The sequence below is a fragment of the Lathyrus oleraceus genome, chromosome 4 (assembly GCF_024323335.1).
Source record: "Lathyrus oleraceus cultivar Zhongwan6 chromosome 4, CAAS_Psat_ZW6_1.0, whole genome shotgun sequence".
In the NCBI taxonomy this organism is placed as follows: domain Eukaryota; kingdom Viridiplantae; phylum Streptophyta; class Magnoliopsida; order Fabales; family Fabaceae; genus Lathyrus; species Lathyrus oleraceus.
Genome location: NC_066582.1, coordinates 166,101,332 through 166,113,349, shown reverse-complemented (window position 1 = coordinate 166,113,349; position 12,018 = coordinate 166,101,332). Strand labels below are relative to the sequence as shown.

The following is a 12,018-nucleotide window of genomic DNA, read 5'->3' as shown; positions in this document are numbered from 1 at the left end:
TGAAGCTTTGTGCAAAAAGAAATGGATGAAACTCCTTGAATCTACTTCAATTTCCAAAATCCATCAACATGAGATTGTGCTTGAACTGCTCAAAATCTGGTTGAATTGCTCCAATCAATGGATGAATCTTGCTCAGTGAAGCACCAGGAACAAGAATATGCAAAGAGATTTGAGAATTATGTGGAGAAAATGGAAATTTGAAGAGAGAGAAAATTTGGAGAGTTTCTTGAATTTTGATCTCAAAAGTTTGTTATGGCAGTTATGATTAGGGTTTGGCTATTTATATCTCATGCTAATCACAATGCTAATCATATTTTCCATGTACTAATCATGATTAGTGAGATATGAAGCATCTTGCAAAAATGCAAATGGAGTTCTCCTTGCCATAATGCACGTATACAGTCTCATGCTATGGTTTGAATTCACTTAAAAACATCCAATGGTCATGATTTGAGTATTTGTTTGCTTGCATCTTAAGCCAAAAATGAATGTTGAATATTTCCTTCAATTTGCACATGTGTGAAATAATGAGCATACAAACTTTTCCCATGCATGGCAAAGGCACATTTGAGATGTCTTGAACATGAGAAGCATTTTGCAAAAAGAATGAACCAATTTGGAGCATTATATCAAAAGTTATGCCATTTTGAATTTCCATGCACACCTTGTGATCAAATGACCATAACTCCTTAACCATTCATCATATGGACATGAATTAGGACTTTTTGGAAAGGGGAGACAAAGATCTACAACTTTCATGTTCACCAAAAATCCATTTGAAACATCCTTGACATTGAAAAGTCAAGTTGAAAGTGGACCAAAAACTTGCCAAATTTGGAAACTTTGAATTACAGGTCACTTTCCATTTTTGGTAACTTTTGCCATGACCTTTGAACCTTCAAGATGGATGTTTAGAATGATGAATGGACCTCATTTGAACATGATTGAGGTGTCTCAACCCATTTCCCCGCCTCATAGCCCTCAGTTGACTGCACAGTTGACTTTTTGGTCTTCAGATGACCTTGAAATGCCTTGATCCACTTGAGCCTCTACCACTTGGTGAAATTGCTCAAAAATGAAACCCTAGCTCATGTAAGCTCTTCACAATAACCATGTGATCTTCATCCCAAGAAAATACCTCATCTCTTTGAGAAACCCTAGCTGGAAGAATGGCATTGATTAAGGTTGACCAGAGGTCACAACCCTAATCCAAAGGAACCTGAGGAAGAACTCTGAAACCCTTGATGATGATAGAACCATGATGATGGTAATATACCCTTGCAGATAAGATGATGCTCAAGACCTTTGAAGAATCAAGAAACCCTAATTGAAGCCCATACCCTCAGATGGTTGATGATCAATTCACAAAGACCCTCGGGCTTGAATCATGTAACTTCTCCATCTTTTGAAAAGACTTTGGAGGATGACCTTCTTATTTCCATATGATATGCAAAATTCAATGCCTAATGCTCTAAGCATGAAATGCAATATGTCAAACTAGTCTCAAGAAGAGGAGGGCAAATTTTGAGGTGTTATAGTTACATGCAATTGGTTTTAATCAATGGGAAACATAAGTGTTTAATTAGTGTGCTCGTTAAGATTTCGAAATCATATGCCTACGTATTCTTATAGTGCAATGAGAAAATCAGAGCATCGTAGTTTGCGGGGTAGAAAACAAGTGTTTGTTGGTTGTTTTTATTAAACGATGTTAATGTTCATGTTCTATCAGTTAAACGTTGCTTGTATACTCACGTAGGGGAGGTTTTAAGCGTTATTTGTATTGTTGTAGAACATAAATAATATGTCCTTTATGAAAAGCTATTGAATTCCCTAAGGAGGGAAAGTTGAATTTGATTGGTTGTTGTTGATTTTAAGTGGGAGCCAAGTGTCGGACCACAAGCTAAGTACGACCAGCAATCCAAGTACTCAGGAGTTGAAAGCACAAGTGCATCCTGACCTCTCTTTTTCATCCCAAAAGTTTTTGTTTATACAATTTGTGAGATGAGTTTACTCGTTGGTACTTAGAGAGATACAAGCATCTAACCACAAGCTAAGTACGACCGACAATCATAATACTCGGGAGCTGAAAGGACATGTGCATCCTGACCTCTCTTTTTCATCCCATGAGGACCAAATTAAACTTGTTTATTTTTTAGTGTTTTGAATGGAAGAAAAGTATTGGGCCACAAGCTAAGCACGACCGATAACCGAAGTACTTGAGAATTGATGTGGACAAGTACGAACACCTCATCCTTTTTCATCTCGTTTATTATAAAAAAATGTTTTTGAAAATGACTTGACGTTGGATGAAGTGTTTGAAGTTAATTATGACAACTGCATGAATTGAATGGAAGAGGTACTTGATATTGGATCAAACACACGTGTTGTATTCAATTAAGTTTGATTTGGAAAGTACTTGATGTTGGATAAAGTTTATTTTTGTTTTTTTGAAAGAGGTTCTTTTTAGGTCGTTTTTAATTATTTCTAAGTTAATTGACGAGTATGGAAAATGATAAAATGGAAAGCGATAAAATTATTACACATTCATGGGAGTGAAGTACATTTTTCCCAAATGGGGATAATCATACGCCGTACAAAACTAAATCATATGCATATATACATCATTCAAAAAATAATCCACAATCATAATTTATGAATTTAAAAATGCAATCAAGATTAAAGTTTTGAATTAAAAAATGTAACCAACATTAAAATCATAAAAATCAACCAAAATTAAAGTCATGAATCAATCATAATCCTAATTAACCAAGAGAATTGATATCCTATTTTTATTACAAAAAATAGATTAACTCTAATGTAAATTAAGGAAAAATTAGATCCTATAAAAATAATTATACATGATTATGATAATTTTTATAGGGAGTAAAATCATTTTATAAACTTAATTTAATTACCAATCCAAATTTGACATGTGTTGGAATTATAAATAATAAAATAAAAGTAGAAAGAGAGTACATTATATATTATATTACATAAAACTAATAGCATAAAAGTTAGAAAAGCAAAACTTATTACATGCAGCGGTACATAGCATATAGCAGTAAGTTGTAAGTTGAAAACGCACGATGAAGAAACGAACCTGAGTCGTGCTTCACGTAAGCCAAAACACAATTCTCACATTGATCACCACATAAGCGATTTCGCCGATTTCTCATCCAGCAGTTAAGTTTCATACTTATGTAACAACTACAAATCCGTCCATATCTCACTGTTTCGGTTCGTATCGACTCGCGGTTTGGTAGGTTCAGAGTTGGTATTTCAGTTTTCAGTTCTGGTTTTGAATTCATATTTTGGTTCAGAACTTCACGTTACAGCTTTTCGGTTCACCCTGCGCGTTCCAACTCAGTTTCAGTTTTAATGGTTCTGGTTTCGGATTTTTGTTTTGGTTTAGAAATGATTTTTGTTTAGAAGCGCATTCCGGTAAGCTTTATTCAATTTTGACATAAAATATGGTTTGTGTTTGGTTTTGATCATGACTCGATTTCAGTATAGGTTTTGATTTAAATTAAAGTTACAACAAGCATACAATATCAAAGAATGGAATTAGATGGAAGTTTACCGGTTCGAATGAATAAAAATACAAAATTCGTTCTTGCTCGCAAGGTGTTCTATAAAACGCCTCAACAAATCTTTTGCTTCTTTTCGATTCTGTTTTGCTTTATTTGTGACTGCTGCATGCTGTTGATGATTTGGATCAAATCGGTTTGTGGATTGGAGGGGAATTGTTGCCATAATCACTGCTCCGCTTCTTCCTCACCACATTTTTTATGAGATGCTTAAACAACTCTTTTTATTCTCTTTTGCTTTTGTTTTGTTTATGTTGATGATACTGAATTTTGAATGTTGTTGTTGTGGTTTTAAATTTTTGAAGGTGATGATGATAATAGGAAAGAATTGATAAAGATGTTTGAAGATTGATTCAAGGATTGTGTTTGGTGAATTGTTGAAGTATGAAGATGAAATGATGATGATGGAGGATGTGAAGAATATCGGTAGAAGATGAATGAAGATAGTTGATGGAAGTGTGAAGCTTGGTTGAAGATGCTTGAAGATTGATAAAGGTTTTTGGTGAATTTTGATTATGGAAGAGTGAAGAAATTTTGATTATGGAGGATGTGAAGTTGTGGATTTTTTTGTGAGTTTGTAAAGTGTGATTATGGAAGAGTGAAAAAGTTTGAGGGTGAAGATGAATATGGTGAAGGATGAAGAACTTTGGATTATGGAAACATGATGAAGATTGGTGAAGTGTGAAGTTTGTAATGAGATAATAATTGGGATTTTGGTGTTTTTTTTAAAATAGTGATTACCCTCTCATGATGGTGATGAGTGTTGTTTAAGTAATGATGAAAGTGGAGGGAAAGTTAGTTAGGCATGATCGAATTAGAATCCTAGGATAATGATTTTTGTGATGGGTTTAAGAGTGGATGGATTGAATTGTGTTAGTTTGTAGGGATTAAGGTAGTTATGGGTACTTAGAGATGAAATGTAAGTTTTGTGTTTGTTTGAAATGAAAACGGATTTCATTTGGTTTATTTGAAATGTAGTATGAAATGCATTTGGAATGTGATGTAAACTTAAATTTGTATTTTATTTAAAATGCAAATGTAAATGGATGTGACATTCAATTTTGTGAAGAAAATTGAAATTAAAATGTGATTTTATGTACTTGGCTTATGGTATGTATAAAAATCAAAACAAATTAGATTTAAAAACAAATGATTGGACTAAAAATAAATTGGTCATGAATTAAAAAAATAAAGTTTGGACTTTTTTGAAATAGTACTAATAAAAATGCAATTTATTTTAATTTTATTTTAATTTGCATCTTATTCTTATTTTTACTCCAAATCTCATTAAAGTATTTAGAACAAAAATTAAATAATAAGACACAAATCAATTTTAAACCGTAAACCAAGAAAAAACATAAATTTAAATCAAATCAATGCAAATGAGTTGATAATAAAAATCAACAAAGTCAATCTTTGAACCTCTGAACAATGCAATGACATGAATGAACAATGTAATCAACAAAATCAACAAAGTTTACCTGTTATTCCTTACACTTACCTTTTATCACAACACCTTTTCAACGGGTAAATTTTCAGATATTTCTGTATTTAATCCTCTTCTACCTTGAACATCTGAAAAGCTAGCGCAATCCACACCTTCAGGTTTAAGATGATTAAATCGGGGTTGTTGTACCCCAAAAATAACTCTCCCTTTTCGTGCTTTATGCTTAGTTTCATTTGCATACATGGAATCATATCATGCATCATCATAACTTTAGCATGACCTTTTGCATTTGGTCATTGGCTCACAAACATGGTCACATTCTTTGTTTGATCTTAACTTTAGGGTTTTTTCACTTTGATTTGCTCATAAACTAACTAAATTATCAATAAGAGATGATACTTGTTTGTCCCTTTGTTCATGTAGGTGATCGTGCCTCAATTAAAGACAAAACAAATGTCATTTTGGTGAAAAAAGATGCAAGGTCTGTTCATTGATTCAAGGGTGGTTCATGTGTTTATTTCTATGTTATTTCACTCAATCTTCAAGCCATCATCAAGATCATTCAAGCCTTAATCAAGTTCTATTCAAGGGATGCTCATTCCATCATCATTTTAGCTTGGGATGCAAGAGAACTTCAAGTTTGCACAAGTTGGCACAAGTTTTGTGGAACTAATCTGCAAGTATGATTTATTTCTGGTCCAAACCCCATAACTTCTTCAATTTTCAACCAATTAACAAGTTTCTTTGAGCCAAATGGTCATAATGAGTTCCTTTACAACTTTACTTTAATGTTCAAGCATCAATTCAACCCCTAAGGACCTCAATTTTGGAAAGGGATAAGTTGTCAAATTGGGCTAAAACCTTGTCATGAACCCCACATGGAAGCCATGCCATTTTCATCTCATTCCTCTTGTCTTTTGTTAATCTTATGTCAAAGTTCATTTGAACCAAGTTTGGCTCAAAATGCACGAGGGACTCAAAATTTATGGTAACATGAAACTTAAGTCTCAAGATGCTCAAACACATGCCAAGACTGTTTGACCAAATGTCTGGCCTATAGGGCATGTCATGACCTCAACTTTCAACACACCCCATTTTTGAAGGAGAGTAGAGATCCAAAACGCAACGAAAATTAAAAATTTCTCCTTTAGTGATTCTTACGAATGGGCATGATCAGTGATAGAAATTGTTACCTCTTGTGGAGATTGAAACCTTTGATGCAGATCTAAGGAGTGATCACGAACGTTGAATGGTGACAACGCCTCTACTCAGTCCACACAAATGGATTCATTCAGTATCAGTGCTAGCTGCTATGAATGAAGACTTTGAGTGTCTGTGTGTGTGTGTGTATGTGTATGTGTATGTGTGTGTGTGTGTGTGAGAGAGAGAGAGAGAGAGAAACGAAATTTCATCTAATCAAATGCTTCTGCACAAGGGTTCTATTTATAGAACCACTTGTGTGGGCTACAAGCTAAAAACCCACTTAAGTGTATGTATCCCATATCTTATGATATGCAAAAATCACTTAAGCGTGTGGTACCTTACCATATTTGGTATTCTACTTAAGTGCACCGAACCTTACTATGTTCTATAATTCACTTAAGTGCACTGTACCTTACAGTGTTCCTTATTTACTCTATCTCTCATCAATCCGTTCTTTTGTGGGTGATCTTGTAGGTTTTCGCGACATTGGCAATTATATTAAATCAAGTATTTAACATAATAAACAGTGAGCGATATCTAGCAACACATCACTGCTACCCAAGACACGAAAATGTCACGTGATCTGACAAATCCTTTTGTGATAATACTTATGTGTACAATTATCCTTTTTTCCTTATGTCTATATTGAACACAAGGCATAGACCGTGTCATCCTTGTCCAATTCAATATTGGGCCCTTAGATATTCATCTTGTTACGCAGGATGGGCAGATTCCATCTAGGTCACTCATGTCCCTCAGCATGCTTCGTGGAGTACCCATCAACTATCTTTATGCTCATCCAGTTACGGACAATGTTTGATCAGTAATAAAGCACTCGACTCTACATCTAGGTTCCATAGTGGTTCCAGGTTGAAGGGTGGTATACACCACTATCACCATGAGAATAAATTATGACACTTTGAATAACATTCTATATAGTATTCTCATAGCGGGTCAATCCAGTATAAATATTACTCATAAGATTCATACCTATGTTTAAGACTTGATAACTCCTTATCCATGATCCATGAGATGTGATCATCAGTCTATATACATAATAGTCTTAATGCTTTAATGTTATCACACTTCACAACAAAGCTTGACTACGGATACTTTAAGAATAGTGTCCTTATGTTTAATGAGATATCATGATTAAGTCACACTTGATACATTAAACGGACTAGCTATTCTATGGACTTTATTAAACAAACACAAAGAAAAAAGCCTTTTATTATTAATAAGTAATTCGATACAAGTACCAAAAGTATTGGCCTCTAGGGCTTACACCAACAATTGTCACCCAAGCCTCATTTTGACATGTTTCTTTTTGCATCAAATTCATTGCAATGAGATGAACAAAAGGCACAAAGAAAATCACAAAACGCACGAGTAAATTTCATTTGGCCTAGCTTCAAACATGGTGTCATGGACTATATTTTGCGCGAAGTCCAGATTTTTCAATTACAGGTCATTTTTCATTTTGGGACCAATTGCACATGTGCAACTTATTCGTGCAATCCAACACAAAATGACCAGGTTTCATCATCAAGTCATTCTTTTCACTCCTCATCTCACACGAGTTTCATTTTGCAAATGTCAACCCTAACTCACACGAATTCCAAATCTGTTTGGCATGTGTGAACATCCATAAAAACTCTGCCTCACTTGAACCCGATATCATTCCAAAACCAGTTTGTGGTTTCTTCGATTCAAGCTCTTTCAACCTTAAATCTTAGCCCAAAAAGCTTCATCAGCATCATCTGAAGCTCACTGTATCATCATCTTGCCTTGGAACCTCTTGCATCGTGCTTCCCATTTCTGCCACTGTTGACCTTCGAAGCTTCAACTGGAATGGTAGCTACGAGTTAAATTCCTGAGCAAACAAGTTACAAACTCTCTTTGCTTATTCCACTGATCAAAAGCCCTTTATTACCTTTCATTTATTTTTTGTATTAGTCATTTATCTTTACTTTGAACACTTAGGGTTCTTCGTATTCTTGATCGAAATTCTCCCTGCTCAAAATCAATCAATGGCTCTGATGCAAGGAGATATGAACGATGATATGTTGGGAAGCTAACTCCATGATTGGGTGTTGCTAGAAACATGAGTTCATGTGACATGCAAAATTGGACAGAGGTTGAAGATGAAGCTTCCTTCGCGCGCCATGGTACCAAATATTTGAATCTGTCCAATCAGAAGTCTCCATGCTTTTTTTTTATTATGTAGCCGTTGGCGCCCTATTTATATTTATATTTTATTTTTCTTTTATTTCATTTCTTTTTCAATTAATTTATCATTCAATTTTAATTCAATTCGATCCAAATGTTTTACACAAGATCTCTAAAAATATTTTGCATCACATATATTTTTCTCACATTTTTTTTATTATAATTTTTGCATTTTTGGTTATTTTTACTTCATTTTATTTTTTAATTTCCTTTTTCAATTTATTTTTTAATCATTTTTAAACCTTTTTGCATCCAACTTTTAAAATCCATTCATGAGTAATATTTGAGACTTTGTGTATTTTTCTTAGCCATTTATTCATTGTTTTACTTATGGTTTGAAATTTTCTCTTTAATTTCCCCTTTTAATCAATTTTAAATCCTTTTTTGATTCATATTTGTGCAACTTGATGTTTGAGCTTGGGTTGTTAACTTGGTTGATCAATGATTCTACATTTAAAGTCACCCATAGATGGTCTCTTAGATTGTTTCAATCTTCTCTAAATCAATATGTTGATAGATGATCATTTTATCATATTTTGGACACTTTGAGTTAATGATAGGTTATCCCTAACTTGTGTCATATGCTTGGGTCTATTTACTTGTTTGATAATGGATCCTAAGTCAAACACTTGAGCTTGATTTCATTTTTCCTTTTGTCCTATTCTTTATTCTTTGAGTTTTGAACAATCTTGCTTCATGCCTTGAGAGTTTGATTTTGTATCAACCCTCTAACATGATTTCCACATAGATTACTTGCCTCATGATCACTAACTTGTTATTTCTAACCTCTAACACTTTACATTCTTGCAATTTACTTTTATGCCTCATTATTCATCTTATGCTTCTTATCTTACGCTTTGCTTAACAATTTCAATTAATCAAAACTTGATAAAATGGATAGACTTGACCCTTAAGACCCATGTTTGACTTGGAGTGGTGTTAAAGACTTTGGACTTTGGACTTAGTACTTAGACCTGTGTTGGATTTGGAGTGACCTTGTGACTTATTGACCTCTTGATCACTTACACTTTATTCACCTGTTGATCTTTTAAACTTGTGATCTTGTGATCTTGTTTTGGTTCATTGCCTTATACATCTACTCATCACATTCGTTTGTTTAGGGTTTAACACACACATGGCTTACTCTTGGGCTACCTAATAATGAGACCTAGGCTTAATACACTTTTGCACCCACATGACTTTCTCTTGGACTACCTAACAATGAGACCCTATGCTAGTCTTTGTATGATCATGCATTGTGTGTTTTATCTATCTCCATCCCTCTGATTTCGCTTGATCAAATCCCATTTTATCAACTAGATCCTTTGACTTTGCACACATTCCCTTTGTCTTTGTCAAGTGACCATAAGTCTCTTGGTCACTTGATGGGACTTGTCTCTATTACTTTGGAGCTCAAGCTTTCCAACAAGTACAAGACCTCAAGCTGAAGTCGAGGCATCAACCATCTGCCTCATCCCCACAGAGCATTCTCGAGGACCTGTTTCAACAACTTGTCATACATTGACAAGGATTACATGCCATGAGCCTTAAGCAATAGAGAAGAGGTGAGAGGGAGCATTCATATCCTCATTATAAATATTTTGGGTACGGGACGAATGACCCAATTGCTCATAGTAGTCACCTAAATTCATAGACTTTATTGTAATTCAAGTCAATTCACTCTCAAGTCTGTAGCTAGCCATGTGGCTCCCATCTCAAGTTTCTTTGGTTTAAACACCACCTTTTACTTCTTTTCCGGTTTAAACACCAACCTTTGATTTAAACACCACTCTTTTTGTTTAAACATAAATCTTGCTTCTTTTCCAGTTTAAACACCGGCCTTTGGTTTAAACACCACTCTTTTAGTTTAAACACCATCTTTTGCTTATTTTGGTTTAAACACCACTTGTTTTGGTTTAAACACCGCCTATTGCTCCTTTGGTTTAAACACCACCTTTTATTATTTTTCGGTTTAAACGCCAACCTTTGGTTTAAACACCACTCTTTTGGTTTAACCACCACCTTTTACTTTTTTCCGGTTTAAACACGACCTCTAGTTTAAACACCACTCCTTTGGTTTAAATATCACTCTCTTGGTATAAACACCACCTTTTACTCTTTTCCGATTTAAACACCGACCTCTAGTTTAAACACCAATCTTTTGGTTTAAATACCAATGTTTTGGTTTAAACACCACTCTTTTGATTTAAACACCACTCTTTTGATTTAAACACCACTTTTGCTTCTTTTCCGGTTTAAACACCGCCCTTTGGTTAAACACAACTCTTTTGGTTTAAACATCACTCTTGCTTCTTTTCCTGTTTAAACGCCGACCTTTGGTTTAAACACCCCTCTTTTGGTTTAAACACCACCTTTTACTCTTTTCCAGTTTAAACCCCGACCTTTGGTTTAAACACCACTCTTTTGGTTTAAACACCACTTTTACTTCTTTTCCGGTTTAAACACTGACCTTTGGTTTAAACACTACTCTTTTGGTTTAAACACCACTTTTGCTTCTTTTCCAGTTTAAACATCGACCTTTGGTTTAAACACCACTCTTTTGGTTTAAACACCACATTTTACTCTTTTCTAGTTTAAACACCGACCTCTGGTTTAAACACCGCTCTTTTGGTTTAAACACCACTCTTGCTTCTTTTCTGGTCTAAAAATCAACATTTGGTTTAAACACCACTTCTTTGGTTTAAACATCACTCCTTTGGTTTAAAAATTGACCTTTTGTTTATATTGATTGGCTATTAACGAATCTACCTCCAAACCATCCTACCAAGGTGATTTCGCCTTCTCAAGAAGGACTTAATCCACTATAGTCAAAACCTGATTACAGACACCACAAAGACAATATGTCCTTGTCTTCTTGAGTCTATCTAACTAAAACCTAGTCACTCAAGGAAACCACTCAAATAGATTTGAGATTTACAAGTTGTGTTTACAAGGAACGCTTCTAAAAAGAAGATTAACACAAGTTAATACAATGAATATATCTCACACAGTAAAGAGTAGAAAATCTTGTGTGTTTACAAAGAATATACACATAAAATAATATTTAATAGAGCTTGTGCATGTTCAATAGTGTAAGCGATTTTCAGTAGCGTGAATTGACAACATCTTCAAATCTTCAAGTCTCTTTGATATAGGGAGAAAATATTTGTTGAATGGTAGAATTGGAATACTGAAATGAAGTTGTCTCTTTCAAAACAGTTTGCATACAAGCGGCAAAATGGTACAATAACACAATCCTTAGCCCACAAAATCAGGGTAGTGGAGGAAAGGTGATTTTATACTGTGTACTATTTTTCTGACATAAAACCTAGTCTTCAGATCTTGTTCTTCAAAATCTTCAGAACTTGAGAGCACAATCTTGAAGGCAGGCAAACCTTCAGAGGCTCTAACAACCAGAGTCACAGTCAGAAGCTTTAGCACGAACGTTCATCAGAATCGTTGTCTAAAATCTTTCTAGAACATGACAATATCTTGTAAAGAACTTGTATCTTCTCATAGTTAGAGTGTGTTGATTCCATAATCTGATAACGT

The 12,018-nt window shown here is 34.4% G+C and overlaps 1 long non-coding RNA gene across 2 annotated transcripts; it reads left to right on the top strand.

The window, feature by feature from the left end:
- Positions 1–3,027: 3,027 nt before the first annotated feature.
- LOC127074331 (uncharacterized) lies at positions 3,028–4,553 on the top strand. Of its 2 annotated transcripts, none has more exons than XR_007785976.1 (2): positions 3,028–3,259; positions 3,893–4,553. It is a non-coding gene; the product is annotated as an uncharacterized LOC127074331 (long non-coding RNA). The 2 variants fall into 2 exon arrangements; XR_007785977.1 differs by having other exon boundaries at positions 3,028–3,624.
- The last annotated feature ends 7,465 nt before the right edge of the window (positions 4,554–12,018 follow it).